General features: G+C 37.3%; 1 pseudogene; it reads left to right on the top strand.

The window, feature by feature from the left end:
* The first annotated feature begins 4545 nt into the window (after nucleotides 1-4545).
* LOC107603151 (sodium-dependent lysophosphatidylcholine symporter 1-like) overlaps nucleotides 4546-11433 on the top strand; it is a 13662-nt pseudogene continuing 6774 nt past the window's right edge.

Below are 11433 nucleotides of genomic sequence, written 5' to 3'. Positions count from 1 at the left end.
CAGCCCTGCAGAGTTCAGCTCTAACCCTAATTAAAACTCACCTGCCTGTAGCTTCCTAGTAACCGTTCAGACCTTGATTAACTTGTTCAGGTGTGTTTGATTAGGGTTGAAGCAAAACTCTGCAGGGCTGCGGCTCTCCAGGACCGACGTTCGCCACCCCTGCTCTAATGCATTATTAGGCTACTGTAAGAAGGTTGTTTTCTGAGGCCACGAAAATATATTTTCTTAAGAGTTGATATGAATTTACACTAAATGTTCGCTGGACGAACAGATTAGTTGATGGCAATTTAATTCTGCTACAGTTACTACTGGCAGCTCATATAAATAATTGTATTTAATAATAATTAAGTGTAATTATTTATATACATTTCCCTTGCTACATCTGTATTACGTTATGGCTGGGCCAGAACCAAGAACTAAGCAACTTACCACATCTGATTGGTTTCGAAGTCCTTCAAAGCAACACAAATTCTTGGTTTTTGATACATTTCTCTTTTATGAGAAACTTTGTGCATCTGGACCTATGCTCAAGTTGCTCAGAGCTTAATTCCTGCCCATTTCTCCTGCATTCAACATGTTGATTACGAGAACAGATTGTTTTACCTCAACGATTTTGGCTTCACCTATATATCACAATATTTTGGCTCATTAGTGTAAATGTCACCATAGCCTATAGAATAAATGACAGTAAGGCATGTTAGATTTTGCCGACATCTTGCATACCAAAAATGTTAGATCAGTTCTCCACATTAATAATTTCAGATCCGACCCCAGATCCTTAATCCTTAAAGACATGTGTCATCTGAAATAAAGCAGAACAGAGACAGTTAATATTTGACTATTAGTTTGATTACAGTGGAATAACTGGACTGTCAGTATTATTCTACTCACTTGACAGTTGACACCATCTCTCATTGTTCCACTGTTGAAATTTTTTTTTTCTCAGGCTGAAAGATACTGATAGGGTTTTTCTTCTGATCAAGCAACTCTACACTGATCTGAGTGTGCAGTATACCTGCACCAGCAGAGACGTCAAATCAACCTATTACAAATTGTTTCTGCGTTCGCCTCATGTAATTACTGTACTTTCAAGATGGCAATATGCTATTCAGAGCTGTTCATGTACTCAGACACTGAATTACGTGTACGGCAAAACTATCAACATATAGTGCCTAAACGAATTTGTGGCTCTCAGAAATTCCCAGTTTACATGTTGTAATTATGAGTCATACAAGGATGTTTTACAAGTTGGAATCTCATAATTACAGTAATTACAACATGGGGTGAATGTATTTTCATGTGAGAAAATGATTTGTAGCTAACACTGGTTAGGCTACTGTGTTCTTAATGACAAATTCAATTTCTGTCTTGTGCATAAAATTACATGCAGATTCGTCCAATAAAATGAACAATAAGTGTGAAATGAACAAAAAGAACAATGTGACCAAGGTGGACAGGTCATTCACAAAAAATAATGACATAAAAAAGGTACTGCAGCATGAAAAGAGAGTTTGAGTGAATGCTCTGATATTTTGATGAGGTTGCAGTTGGTCCATGAAAGCAGCGCTGTAGCCTTCTTTCTTCAAATCAATCAGCTGTTGCTTCAAACACAACCTGAGGAACAAGGTTTATGGATGATTCATATGTGGATTGGCTTGATGATTCATTTATTTTCATATTGTAATATCGACTGAAATTAAATGGGCTCAAAACTTTCTTGAAGGATATAAATATCAAACGTACACATAAGATGTCATAAAACATTTGGTGACCCTGTTGTCCGGAAATTAACATCTATTTTCATGTGCATCCCAGCAGTTATGTCCATTCTGTATAATATTCCAGCCTTGAAGTTCATCTAATAAGAACACTGGTTGATGCATAAGTTCACTTGTTTACATAGTATGTACTCACTTGTCTTATCATGGTTGTGTAAGCTTAATTATGTGGCTCACCTTCTGCTCTGGGATTCTTGAGCAAGTTGCGTCAATTCTTAGTTAAAGGGGTCATATGATGCGATATCAATTTTTCCTTTCTCTTTGGAGTGTTACAAGCTCTTGGTGCATAAAGAAGATCTGTAAAGTTGCAAAGACTAAAGTCTCATCTCCAAAGAGATATTCTTTATAAAAGTTAAGAGTCAACCACACCTACCTAAAACGGCTTGTTCTAACACGCCTCCACATGTCTACGTCACGATGTGGGAAGATTTGCATAACGCCGCCCAGATGTTCACGCAAAGAAAGAAGGCGTAACTTTTATTCTCGCTGTAGTATTGTTGCTGCCGCCGCCATGTCGTGAAGATGCTGCGTGTTTCGTTGTGAAAGCAAAACTACTTTGTTTGGCCTTCCAAAAGAAGACGATATCGCTTCGCCATGCCTAGAGTTGATCCGTGCTGCTCGCTGAGGAAATACATCAACTTCGCACTGTGGATCGCCGGATCGGCTTTCACCGTGGACGAAGCGGAGTCCAGGCCGGGGTCGTCACATGTGGTTGCCGCAAACCCACCGGCCGCTGCTTCGTCGAATCCACCAGCCGCGCCGTTCTCAAGGCCGCTGGCCGCTGCTCACTCAAGTCCGCCGTGTTTGATGCTGTGTGTTGTGAAAGCGAAACTACTTTGTTTGGTCTTCCAAAAGAGGACATGACTAGAAATCAGTGGTTAAGTTGTATTTACAACACTGTTCCAGAACAGTTCAACCCAAATATTCAGATGTGTGTAGCACATTTTATGGAGGACTGTTTCCTGATCCTGGGAGAGTAGACTACAATGCCGGCTGTTCTGACTCACAGACTGTAAGTACGTTTTTTATATTTAAAGAATTTGCCACTGATGATTCAAACGCGAGTTTTAAGCAGTGTAGAGTAGTGCTTGTTGTTTGTAATTTCTCCGATCACAAATGCAGACATGGTTTTATGTTTACGCGGAGCTATGCAACGCAAAGTGTAAAAAGACAGTTTAAGTCATTATAATCCGTAATTATGTCCCCACTGGATGCAACACATGCCTCGATTATAATGGGTTTTAATGTTTTTGTCTCGTCGCTCCAGCCGGACAGGGCATCACAGTATGGTAAGGGGCGTAACATTTCCGTCACACGCTTGAGGTATTCGGCCAATCACAACGCATTGGATAACAGGAGCCAGTCGCCTGGTGGTCTAGAAGAATTATGTGGCTGTATCCTCTCTCTCCAGTGTGCAGCACTGTCCACCAGCTCCTTCCACTCATGACACACCAGACAACAGACTCGCACCTTTCAGGAGGATCTCCTCAACCACAGCTAGAGGAACATCTGCCTGCAGACCTGAGCACTGACAAAGGAAGAACGATGAGAGGACAGATGCAGAGATGTACTTCCCCCAAGATAGTTTAGAGAGTAACGTCCTAATTCAAACAAGTACAGCAGTTTGTGTTCCATGAAGAAAGTTTTGGTTTGGAACGACATGTATGGATGAATTAAATTATGTTTTTACTAATGGGTGAATTGCACTCCACTCTAGCCAGTGTGTCGCCATATCCTACAGTAGCCTAAGATATGCGAGTTTACTAAATATAAAACTTACCATAATAACAGAATGAATAATTGCTTGAACAAACACAATAAACAAAAAGGACACATAACAGTTAAAATAACCATGTAAGGGTTTTTGATCTTGAATGACACAAGATTTGATAGCATTTATTGTAATAAAAGACCGTTTATTTCGATCTTTTGAGAAGTTCGAAGTATTAACATCAATATACACTAAATACTTTGACCATACTTTCTATTTTATTGTAATAAATCATTTTTCTAAAAGACACCTGGGGCCTCGTTTATAAAACGTTGCATAGAAACAGTGGGAGCTGAATGGCTGGAAGTGCCGCTGCAAGATGACATTGCTGCGACTTGCTCCAGCCCCTGATGGAAAGATTTCGTATTTGAAAGCATGAGACACGTACCATCTTCTGCTTTAACAATCGACTGATTGTTGTCAGCTCAGCTCAGCTTCGCTTGTAGACTTTTAAGCAAGTGTGGGAATCCAGGTTCTGGTACGTTTTGCTGCTTCCTCACTATTGGAATGAAGGGAAATGTCATGGAAATTAGGCTATGTGCCTGAATTAAGGAGCCTCGACGACGGCATGAAGTAGGCTACACTCCGGTAACAGTAGACACTGCCTAGATTTGATGACGCATTAAAAAAAAACTAATATGGAATTTGTAAGTCATTCTAAAATGAGGATTTCCTGAGACTGGTTTCCTGAGTCAAACAAGCACTAAGCTGTTAAAAAAACTTTTCTTTTAAACTCTTTTGGCATGGTCAGTAGTGATGACCACAGCATTTTATATATATATATATATATATATATATATATATATATTCTTTTTTTCCTCATTAAATAAGATTTGGTTGAGGGGATCTGATCACCTAATCGGTACTTCGTTAATTTCTAAGAATTTAGAATTAGGTGTTTGAAACTTACATAAAAAACCCCACTGGCAGTGAATAGGCTGTTTGTTTGACTGGGCTTTCGGCTTTCCATTGTTAGTCGGACAACTATTCACTACAGTTATTTACCAGAGAGAAAAATAATACATTTGTTTAACTAATATTGCGAAATTTTCTGGGTATCCTCAAATGCTTTCGGACCAACGCAGAGGAACAGCCACGCCCACATTGCAACAAGTATAAGAGGCAGTAGAAAACTATAACTGGCAACTCTTCGATAACTGAACTATGGCCAGCAATGGTAGCAGTGTACTGGACAAACAAACGGACGACAACATCTGTGCCACGGAAAATGACGACAATCAACCGGTATGACATTTTATAGAGAACTCTTTATAAACCGCAGGTTTTGATTATGTAAATTACAGCTTTTCAGCATAGAGGAAACTCTAAAAGATGTTGCAAATGTAAAACAATTGGGATTTGAGAATAGACTAATACTTTATTTCTCGTTAGAATACTGCAAAATCGTTGACATGAGAATTTGATGTTTACGTGCAGAAAATTCCAGGCATCCCTTTATCCAGAAAACTGTGCTATGCAGTTGGAGGAATGCCTTATCAAATGACTGCAAACGCCAAGGGCTTTTTCATGCAAATCTTTTTACTGGATGTTGTGAAGGTAGGTATGAAAGCATAGAAGTTGTGGTCTTTAGCAACTGTCAGTGGTGACCATATAGATCAGAACTTCTAAAATACTTTACTTACAGTTTCACACCAGCCTTTCACGAACTTGGTATCACATTAAAGATATACCCAATGCATAAAATATGTTTAATCTGTATGAGCAAAGAGGCTGTGTTACATACATTGACCTTAAGTTTTAAAGAAAGTATATATTAGGGAAAAAACTTTTGGTTTTTAACACTACCACACCCATTAATTTGGATAGTGATTCAGGAAATCACCATGCACAACTGTAATATTAGTGTTATTTGCACTCAATTGCACAGATGACTTGCATTATGATTTGTTGGCTTTTTAACTGCGTAAATGTGTCACGTAATATTCTGTGATCACTTTTGAACTTAATATAATGCAATCTGCTGTGCAATCACTTAACTGAGCTTCTCTTTCCATTAAAATATAAGCAGGAATATGATAGTCAATACAAAAAATTAGACAATAAAACATTTTTATAATACCTGATATGTTTTTCTCTTGGTCTTATTTGCTTGCATTGGTTATTTCGATGGGGCTGGTAAATGAAGGTTGTAGCATCAAACCCTGTGCATTCAATTTAATCGTGGGCTGTTTGTGAAACACAATCACTGTGTGATCTGTGGTTGTAAAAACTAAGAACAGCTAAGCATTTATATTATATTATTATATATTTATAAAATGCACGAGGCTCCATCGTGGTCCACCTTAACTCTTCCTGAATTTGCATGTTATGTTTGCAATCCACATTCAACAGTATTTAGCTGAACTGTTAGGACAGAAAGTGAAATGAACATGTGAAAGGTCCTGTGAAAGTTAATACATTGTGTACTTTTAACAGCTTCATTATTTTATATGTAACTGTATTTTCGTACTACAAAAGAAGTTCTGTAACAAAAATGGAGCACAGTGAGTTTTTAAGATGAATTTTACTCTGTCCATATGTCTGTTATAGATGGGAGCTTTCTCTGCATCCATCATTCTTTTTCTTGGTCGAGCTTGGGATGCTATTACGGATCCTCTGATTGGATATGCCGTGAGCAAGAGTGGCCGGACCAGAATTGGCAAACTTATTCCTTGGTGAATGTACTGGTTTACATCAGACTGGGTGTAAAGCACTTCCTCAACTCTGTTTTAGATATTTCACAGTTTGACCAGAGGCTGCTGCTCATATGACCAGTTTTGAGCATATAAACGATAATATACTGTACTCAAATTGATTCTTTTTAAAAATGCAGAATCTGCAAAATTGTGTGTCGCATGTCTGCTCTTTGCTCAACTTCGCTCTTTATGTAGGATTGTGTTCACAATGCCACTTGGGGTCCTGTCATACGTTATGCTCTGGTATACCCCACAGGACACCATGTCCTCTGGCTTCAGTTTCGGCTGGTACTTCACATGGTGCTGTCTGTTTGACACCTTCATGAGTGTAAGACCACTATTACCATTATCTGCCCACTGTGTTAACTGCTGTTTTACAGATTTAGAATAAGAAGAAAAGATCTTCGGCTGTTAAGGACATTTCCTGCATTGGGGGATGTTTAAATTAAATATATTTTTTAACAGAATATTCAGTAATACATTAGAATGCACATTCAGCATACAGTATACAAATTTACAGTGACACTATGATGCCCAACTCATGGTGATAGCAAACTTTACTCCAAAATGAAATATAGTACTCACCACTGTAGTTTTCAGACAGCTGTTTGCTTATATAAAGTGTGATATGATTCACAACTGATTCTAAAGCAATTTTCCCTGTCTCTATCTTGTTCAGTGCTACCATGTGCCATATTCTTCCCTAAACATGTTTCTGGGGGGGAATCAGAAGGATCGTGATTCAGCCACTGGTTACAGTAAGAAAATATAGCCGCAAGCATAAATAGATGATTAGGTGAAAGAATTGCCATGTATCTTGTGTTCTAGGATTTTATGTTTTTATTGCAAAGTCAGCAGTCTTGAATCACCACTGATACCGTAAGTTAGAGTTTGATGAAACAGCTTACAAAAAAATACATGCTGGTTTCAAAAAGGACAACTGAAAAGAAATAATGAAAAGATTCCAGCCATACACGCCGATGCAAGATTGCAATTAAAAGTGTAAAATATCAGAATTGCACCCTTCATCTATCCTATCCTATCTATTCATCATCTATCCTAACCTGAGTTCGATTGGGCCCAAGAGGCCCTGTCTGATCTGTATATTATCTAAAAAAGGCCCAAAATAATTTTGAATGAATGAATTTACAAAAATGTACAAAGAACAAAAAAATGAAAAGCCAAAAAAATAAATAAAATAAAACTTTGAATGTTGGCTGGACAAAGTCTTGTTTGAAAGGTTTGAAAAAAGTTACAAAGCTAGGACATTTGAAGGTTTTACAAACAGAGAGAACAATAGGTCTCTGTTATCCATCAGCAAAAAAAAAGATTTATAATTTTTTATTTATTATTATTTCGGTAACACTTTACAATAAGGTTCATTAGTTAACTACATGAGTTAACATGAACTAATAATGAACTGCACTTATACAGCGTTTATTAATCTTTGTTAATGTTAATTTCAACATTTACTAACACATTATTAAAATCTTGTTAACATTAGTTAATGCACTGTGAACTAACATGAACTAACAATGAACATCTGTATTTTTATTAACTAACGTTAGTGAAGATTAGTAAATACAGTAACAAATGTATTGCGCATGGTTAGTTCATGTTAGTTTATACATTAACTAATGTTTAACTAATGAACCTTATTGTAAAGTGTTACCATTATTTCTAAGCCAGAGATAGTGAAGTATAGAGCAGAAACTTGGACATATAGGACATAACATAAACTGAGATCTGTTTCTTATATAAAAGAGAAATGTCAAGAACTTTGTTGTCTCTCACGATACAGGAATGGGCATGGAAGTGTTCGCTACACTGGCGGGAGCTGCCATTCAGGGTCAGATAGTGGGGGTGCACCATGCCAAGAGGACACACGTCTGCAGTTTGCAGAATGACACGGAAGGGCCTTCTGCGAACCACACTGAATCACTGGATGACATATCTGACACTCTACAAAATACAGTGAGGCACAGAGAACATCCTATTAATGAGTATAGTGGAATTTGTTTAGCTTAGGAAAGTATTCCAGAAAAGTTTAGCTGAATATATATTGTGATTCGTCTTTTAATTTTGTCGTTCTACAGAGAAGAGCCTATTTGACTGGAGCATTAGTATTGGGAATGCTGTACTTTCTTTGCTGCCTTGTCCTTTTTCTTGGAGTGAAGGAACAGTTGGGTGGGTCCAAATGAGTTAACATGGGTTAAAATGCTAACATCTGTTGTTTGGTGTACCACATGTTCTTTCAGCCTTTGCTAATTGTGCATCAGGAATTTTCAAACACGTAAATAAATAAACTGCCTGGGTAAAAAAAGTTGCTGTTTGAATTTAAATAAGCAGACACTTAAGAGTCTAAGGGCCAGATTTACTAAACAGGGCAAATTAGCGCGAGAGTGCAATTCCAAAACAGCGTGGAAATTTCTGCAGCTGATTTACTGACAACGCGCAAATTAAAGAACACAGATGCAACATCTCATTTACATATCGACCAATGCAATATACCAAGCGCAGCACAAATTAGCGTAGTCGCAAATAAGCAGAGCCGATGTTCATCAGGTGTGGGTAATCTACTTATGACACAGGCGCAAAATATTTTAAGACATGCTTTTTTGGGTATATTTGACATATCCATATTCTAGGATATCAATGCCAAGATTTAACAGGCTCAAAGTGTGAAAGAAGGGGTCATTGAGCATGAATTGGCCACCACAGAGTCCTGACCATAATCCCATTCAAAGTCTTTAGGATTTTGGAAGACTTTTTTGGTGGTTTGCCTCAGAGTCAGACGGTTGGGAGCACTCCCATTGTCAATACAAGATCTCAGCCAAAAACGAATGCAACACTTGAGAGAAAAAACTTTGTGACATTTCATAAGGTTGTCAAAATAATGCCGTTTTTTTTTTAAAGCTAAATGCCGTCCAACAAAATATTAGATTGTGCAACTTTTTTTGGCCAGGCAATATATTTGGCCCATTGACTTCTAGATTAATAAAATGATTTGCATGTGTCTACTTCTCACTTCAGCCCCTCTGAGTAAACTGGACCGCATAAATGTCACCTATCTAACTGGAATGAAAATGGTGGTGGGACACACTCCATATGTGCGGCTTGTATTTGGCTTCCTATTTGCTTCACTAGCCTTCCAGGTAAGCCATTTTTTCTGTTTAAATTATGCACGTATTTTGATGGTTGTTAAACATCAAAATACCAAAAGAGCATGTTTGTATTGCCTAGAAAGATGCACAGGTGTGTATGATAGTTTTGACATTAGTCACACAGTGGATTTAAAATTTGTTTCAGATGGCTCAGGGGAATTTTGCCCTTTTCTGTACTCACGCAGCGAATATGGGAGCATATTTCCAGCATCTTGTTCTTATATTACTGGTGAGGGATCCATTATTTCAAAGTGTATTGTAAGAAGTACTGCAACAAGGAGCTATTTCTACCTGATCTGATCTGTAAAAATAGCTTTTTATAACCTTATGCAGACAGATTCCTTCTGTATATATAAAAAAATATATTTTTGAAAATTTACTTTTAATTTTTGTAATTTTAATTTTTATATTTTATGACATAAAGCACATTACATTATATTAATTTAATTATATAATTATATTATATTAAAGTACAACATACTGACATTTTTTAACAGTCTCACATTTATGTTACAAATTATTTTTTTAAATATGTATACCATTAATTTTCAATTATACAGAATTATATATTTAGTCATCTTTTTTTTGTGCAGACATCAGCTACAATATCCATCCCAATGTGGCAGACACTACTGGTCAAAAAAGGCAAGAAGACCACCATATTCATCGGCCTATCGGTGAACACCACTCTTTGTTTCTAATTAGATTATTTATGGCTGCATATAAAGGAAATAGGAATACTATAACAATTACAAGTTATATTTGTTTGTAAAGTTAATATTAAATGCAGCCCATCAGCATGCCCTTAGTTTTTATATTTATTTTTTTACCTGAAATAGTTTCCACTTTTTCATTTCTCTTTCTCCTCTACAGGTTTATATCCCAGCTCTAATTGTGATATCCCTAGTGAAAAGTAATTTACCCATCTTCATTATTATGTCCATGGTAGCTGGCACGAGTCTGGCAGCCCTCTATCTACTCCCTTGGTAATTTAACATTCATGTAATCTCTCTTTTACCACTAAAGCCCTCACTCCACCCAATGTTTTCCTCTTGCATTACTGAAACATTACGCTAACCCAGATGGTGGTCAGCTGGGAATTAGTTGTATGATATGTTCGTCATTATAATGTTTGGTCGGTTCAGAATGACACCATACTTAAATTCGATCGCAATTGAAACTTATCAGACCAGGCAACTTTTTCCAATCTTCTATTGTCCAATTTTAGTGAGCCCATGCAGGTTGTAGCATCAGGTTCCTGTTCTTATCTGACAGGAGTGTCCTGTAGCCCATCTGCATAAAGGTTTGACGTGTTGTGCATATCAGAGATGATCTTCTGCATACCTTGTAACAACTGGTTATTTGAGTTCCTATTGCCTTTCTATCAGCTTGAACCAGTCTGGCCATTCTCTTATGACTTCTGGCATCAACAATGCATTTTTAACCACAGAACTGCCGCTCACTATTTCGTTTATTTGGACCATTCTCTGTAAACTCTAGAGGTGGTTATGCAATGAAAATTCCTGTAGATCAGTAGTTTCTGAAATAAACCAGCCCATCTGGCACCAACAACCAATGCCACATTCAATGCCACTTAAATCACCTTTTTTTCCCATTCTGATGCTCAGTTTGAGCTTCAGCAAGTCATTGTGACCATGTCTACATGTCTAAATACATTGAGTTGCTGCCATGTGATTGGCTGATTAGATGTTTGCATTAACGAGCAGTTGAATAGGTATACCTAATAAAGTGGCTGGTGATTCTATATATATATATATATATACAGTGGGGCAAAAAAGTATTTAGTCAGCCACCAATTGTGCAAGTTCTCCCACTTAAAAAGATGAGAGAGGCCTGTAATTTTCATCATAGGTATACCTCAACTATGAGAGACAAAATGAGAAAAAAAAATCCAGAAAATCACATTGTAGGATTTTTAAAGAATTAATTGGTAAATTCCTCGGGAAAATAAGTATTTGGTCACCTACAAACAAGCAAGAGTTCTGGCTCTCACAGACCTGTAA

This window comes from Sinocyclocheilus grahami, unplaced genomic scaffold (genome assembly GCF_001515645.1).
Source record: "Sinocyclocheilus grahami isolate Dianchi unplaced genomic scaffold, SAMN03320097.WGS_v1.1 scaffold341.1, whole genome shotgun sequence".
Classification (NCBI taxonomy): domain Eukaryota; kingdom Metazoa; phylum Chordata; class Actinopteri; order Cypriniformes; family Cyprinidae; genus Sinocyclocheilus; species Sinocyclocheilus grahami.
Note: the sequence above shows the minus strand (reverse complement) of the source record. Positions and strands in the feature narration are given on the sequence as shown.